A 6,100-nucleotide genomic window follows, 5' to 3' on the forward strand; every position below is an offset into this window, starting at 1 on the left:
TTGACTATGATCTTGTTAGGTCAATTCAATAGATGATCATGTTGCTGAATTCAAAAAGTGGAGCTCAAAGAGTGAAGGAATTGTCAGAGTCTGGTGTTTATAATTCACTGCATTATATTAAAATGAATGGGTTTTGTCCACCTAGAGAGTACTGCAAGTCATTCACTTTTTTGGTCAAGAGTCCTCCACCAGTGAGTCAAAGCACTCCAACAAAAATCTGACTTGCACACTGGTCAACATTTTTTGCTCATTCTGTGTTACTATAAGTTTATCTTGTCATGGATTTACGTGGGCATGCTGTGCACCTAAGGATCCACTGCATTTCCTGACATATTAGCAATTACATATCAAATAGCTTTGAGGTATTTGTGTCCAATGTTCATTAAATATAATTTTTGAAGTGTTCTTAGAAACTATTAAAATCTATTAGCCCGCTGTTGAGTTGGGCCATTGGAAAAAAGTGGAATTTCAAAATGGCATCAAGTATGGGCAAATGTAATTGTACAATTTTACTCTAGTTTTAAGCTTTATAAAATGGCAGTGCTCTCTGAACTGCTGTAATGGCAATGCAACCCCTGGTGCATACCTAGGGAGAGTCCTGAGCAGAGACAGTGCTCCCAAGAGGGGTCCCACTGCCCAGTCTGACTGCTGATAGCTCCATACAGGCTTTAAATGGCCTGTTTAAGAAGCCAACAGTGATTTATTTTAAATCCTGCAATCGCAGGGTCTGGGCCCAAGGTGGTGGTGCCTGTGTTTGGCAGAGGCCACAAGAGGTTGCAGACTCCAGAGGAGCTGCGGACTGGCGCAGGGCACTAGTAAAGGGGAGAACACCCTTCCCTCCCCCCACCCGCATTGAAAAGGAGAAGACGACCCCAAGGATGGTGACCACAGTAATGGACCAGCAAGGGTCTTTGAAGAACACACTCAGGTGGCGAACTCTTGGTGGCTCAGGTGCAGGACCCACAGAGGCTACAGGGTGCTGGTAACTTGAGGTCAAAGGACTCACACCATGCTGCTGGAGAATGCCTCCAGGATTCGAGAGGGTGCTGAGGCCAAGGTTCCTAAAGAGCCCTGTGCACTGACGTCTTCCACATCATGTCGGAGGTTTGAATCTGAGTTCAGGTTGCTGATGGAATCTTGTACGGCTGTGGGAGCGCTGGAGGTGAATCCATGGACACTCAGTGACTGAGGATACTCTCTTTAACTTCTCTCTAACTATAAAGGGTGCCAGGCAATGCTCATGGTGAATCTTTGATTGCCTTATGACAGACGAAATGTAATTTCATATATGTTTTTTTTACACAAATCCGAAGAACGGTGCTTCATATTTGCCTGGCTAGTCTATAATATAATGGCGTGAACATTGAAATCTCCAATTTTAAGTAACCCACGCCCATCAGTCTCTTTCTCCCCTATCCATCTGGGTCCTCACTCACCCTATTTATTAACATCCAACCTCAGCAACCTGTATCCAGTTCCTTTCACCTTCACCTATATCCACCCAGGCACCTTTCCCTTACTTGATTCAACCACTCTTCTTCATCAGCTGTCTCCAGCTTACAACGCCCCCCCCCCCCCGCCATATTTCCCTCCATCTTTTTTATTTTGTCTGCTGCTACCTATCACTGTCTCAGCTTTGCATTGTCCCATTTACTGTTCATCACTCACTCCTCTATGGTCCACCACTGATCCCTCCCTTCTCTTTAATATAGTATAAAACAAAACATCAATTTTTAACCTTGCAGTGAACTACAATCAATTTTATTTTCCCTGAAAGTGAAGTTTTGGAAAATTAATTACTTTCCCATTTGTAGCATCAAAGTTATAAGGATAGACACAGTGAACTGGGTCCTTACATTTTGAAAATCCTAGGTCTTGCGATGTTTTGATTTCAGTGAATGATGAAAGAAATAGCTTGTGTATATGGATTTCCATTATCTACTTTTTAAATGATTACTTTCAGTAACAATCTATTTTTAAGAAAATCCTGACCCCGTAAAGATTTGTTGTAAAGTCCTGTATGTGGGGACAGGAGAGTGGTCCGCTGCTGTTGCATCGCTAAGGCACCTGTAATCGTTGCAGTCTCCAGCCTCCATGGCTTTGGGCACCACATGGAGCGTTGATGCCCAAGGGCTATCTGACCTCCATATAATGTCTAACTTTTCCATTTTATCGAACTCTTGCTTCTCAAGGTGCAACTTTTCAGGCGGCAGTTGACGGGCTCTGGCATATATAGGAGGTCCTTGGATCAAAATATGGTGGCTTACACCATGTTTTGCAGTAGCAGTGGAGAATGAGAAGTGACAACGTCAGCAAAGTCATCAAGGATTCTGGTGAGTTCGTTTTTTGAACATTTGAGGGTGTGCAAGTGTGGGACAGGTAATCTTGAATCTCCATGGCGGAAGATTTGGAAAGTCGGGCTGTCCACCAAGCGGCGTACTTTCATATCCACCATTAGGGAGTGGATGTGGAGGAAGTCTGCTCCCAACAACAGCCAGGACATGGCAGCAAGAGTGAACCTCCATGTAAACTTGCCCTGGTCGGGACCTGTTCCTCTGGTATGAGTGTCGAACCCTGAAGGAGGAAGGACGCTGATCTCCAAACCCGTGTCCGTGAGGAATTTTCACCCCAAAAGCTTGTCTCAGACAAGCTGTTTCAATGGCCAGCCGTTGTAACCATTATTGTCGGCTAACCTAGGTGTTTCCCGAGAAACCACAAGGAGCATGTCATTTGCGGGCACCAGCACCCCAACGTTGGTGATAGAAGCACCAGCTGCTAGTCTGAGTCACATCTGTCCGGTGAAGTCTGTGTTCGTGTCATTGGGACTCGAAGGTTTGGTGCCTTGGGCCGTGATGCATTTATTTCAATGGGTTTCACACCCTGCTGCTTCGCGCGCCGCAGGATAACTGCCTGGGCAGCCACCGCTTGAGGGTTGTTGAAATCCTCGTTGGATAACATGAAGCAGATGTTTACTAGCATATGTTCCCGAAATAGCTGTTCAAAGAGCAAACATGGCTTGTGGCCACCCGCCAGTTGGTGCGGTCTCCAAGGCTGTTGATTTAGAGGAGCCACGCAGCTCGGTCATGCCGATAGACCCCATAAATATGCAGGTGGAGTGCTTTCAGTGCCTCATAGTTGCTGTGTGGTGGTGGTTCCTGAAGGAAATCCACAATGTGGCCAGCTGAGCCCTGGTCCAAGGTGATAACCACATGGTAATAATTGGTAGCATCCACCTCTATTTTTCTGATGTGGAATTGTGCCTCTGCCTATCAGAACCAGATTTAAGGTTGTGATGTCTAGAAGACAGACAATTTTAGGAATACTGCTGCACTGTCCATCGCTGGTCCAAAATTTAGTTAGTGGCCCTTAGTGTAGCCACTGATGTAGCAGTGGGTAATTCAAGAGGAGAGAATAACAAGTCACAGTTGAGAGGAAGTTCAAACAAAGCTGTTTACAGATGTGTGCAACCTTTATGAAAACCCCGCGTCACGTGCCCCGATAACATCATTCTGTCATGACATTCGGCAGCCAGTGTGCTGGAATTTGTAGTGGCGCTACATGTTTTTAAGAATATGGAGCCTGTATTTAAGATATATGGGGGTTGTAACATAGTAACCATTTTGTGTTGCGTCTGAAGCCACATCCAGCTATCCACAACTTCGAGGTGCTGCCCAGCCTCTCCAGCTTTCTAATCAGGTGTGAACCACACCAGCCAGAGCACTCATTCCCATTAGCCAGGCCCCCTACCTCAGGGCAGGGCAGGTTATAAAGTTGCAGCACCTCAGTTTTACTTTCTCTTTGCTGTGTGGTTGCAGGTAAGGGACTAGCAACCCCCCTTAACCTAACTAGGGTTTTGCTGTTGACACAGCCGACCCGATACCAGCATTGTAGCCACACTCCCAATTAGCCCACACGTCAGGTGCCCTCTATAGTCTGAATCCCCCTTTCCCTATGGGCGTATTCTGGGGCCAGAAGCCAGTTGTGTTCCCTCCCCAACCTCCCCTTCCCACATCCCCCCCCCAACCTCCTGGAACTCTTTCTGATTGCATTCTTCTTTTGGGTTTAGGTTCCAAATGCTTGTAAATTGCTAATTACATTGCTTTGTGCTTTTAATTGCTCCTGATCTGCCACTGTGTGCTGGGTTAGCCAGCCTGTTTCGTTCTGTGTTAATAAATCCTTTAGTTATCCATTCCCTGTGTCTGGACTGTTTCCTTCTGAACCCCAAATGAATCTCAACAAGGGTTAACCTTTGATGACTCTACCCTCTTGTCTCCAATACCACTATCTCCAGAATCCCTAGCGATGTCTACGCTAAGACATTTATCTGATGAGTCATGTAATGTTTTATCTGTATGCAATTAATGTTTTCTTTTTCAAACATGATTTTGTCACATTATATAGGAGAATTACCTCTTTCTTTTTTTGCTTTGGGGAGGGGGGTTCTTTGTCTTTTTCTTTCTGTTTCCTACTTTTGAGGATCAGTGCAGTGTCTATTTTGTATTAACAATAGTGCAGAATTTGGTAATTGTCATAATGTGTTGATTCTTCCTTCTTTGGACATCAACATGTAGTTCGGTTTTGGTATTTTAGTTTATATATCTGTAATTTTGTTTGCTTGTAACTTCATGTTGATTGAAAATTTTAAAAATACACCATTTTGCTGTTTGAAATCGCTTGCAATGTAAATATTAAAAATAATTGATATAATCAACCAACTCTAAATCAATATCTTATTTTGATGCAAATTTATTTTATTCAAGGCTTAGTTAAGTCTTAAGGATTTCAAATCAATCTGCACAAAGTTTGTAATTCTGCAGAGATCTTGCATCCATGTACAGTTTTTTAAAAATCTGTTATCCAAATTCACGCAACCGGAAAAAGAAATCGAGGAAAATAAATATTTTTAGAATAAATAAAAATTTATATAAAAGTTTAAAATTGTAAATGTTCTTTAAAGTAACACAAACCTTTGATGAAAGTGGGAGCAAATATTGAGCTAGTGGAGTGCCCTGATCGTACTTTACTCATAACAGCTCTTTGAATAAAGTTGTGTTTGAATAAAATAGCATTGCCCAGAATTAAGAGCTGGTTGAAGCTACTCACCTTGGGGTGACTCACTTAGTGTCTCCTTATCCCTGCTTAGTAAGAGTCTATTAGTATATTATTAAGTATATGAGTAAGGCTTTATCTGTAAACTTTGAAGGGGGGGGGGTGGGTTTAATTATCTATAATGTTATTGTTCGTCTGTTGGGTGGCTCTCTGAAGAAGCAGCGATCAATTAAATGTTTTCAAAGAATGTGACTGAATGTAAAAGATTCTGTTTTCGAGTCACCCACAAGCAACAATTATTAACAAAAAAAATGCCTTTATTTTGTTCCAGGATTTCAAAGGAGTCACAGCTATGTATATTAGAGAGAGAACCACAGACTTTCCTCCAAAAAGACTAGATTGGTTTACATTGGGTTTTCAACTGACCATTTTCAAACTCCCTTTAAAATGTACATTGTTCAACAGATTGACAGAAGTGTTAACACCTTAGCAAGAGAACGAAACCTGTCAAAACCGGCGACCCATTCATAAATATTTTCCCAGGCAACACTGTCTGAGCCACTACAACTGTCAACCACAAGATAGCATATCAAAAGGTGTAGGTTTCACACTTCAATAAGAGGCACCAATAATATCTTCCTTTGACCCAATCTTAATCAGACTTTTCCTCTCCTTTGTGAATTTTAAGAATTTACATGTGTTAATTAAATCTTGTAACAGAAAATAATAACTGTTCTGGGTCAGGAAGAAGAATAGTGAGGAAACCATAAAGTTGTTGTCTCTCATTCGACCGAAGCAGCAAATGCTGAATTAAAACTGATTTCTATTGAATTTAAATTGCTCATTCATTCATTTATTTATTTAACTGAACAAGGGAGGAGCCCTTGCAGATCTTCCTGCATCTAGCCTGTCAAATCCCTTAAGAATTTTGAATGTTTCTATTAAATCTCCTCTTAATTGTCTAAACTCCCCTGATGGGATTTGACACCTGCAGCAGGAAGACAGGACCCACCCTGAGGACAGCAAACAGCAGCTCAATGCGGACCTGTGG

Source organism: Narcine bancroftii, chromosome 5, assembly GCF_036971445.1.
Source record: "Narcine bancroftii isolate sNarBan1 chromosome 5, sNarBan1.hap1, whole genome shotgun sequence".
In the NCBI taxonomy this organism is placed as follows: Eukaryota; Metazoa; Chordata; class Chondrichthyes; order Torpediniformes; family Narcinidae; genus Narcine; species Narcine bancroftii.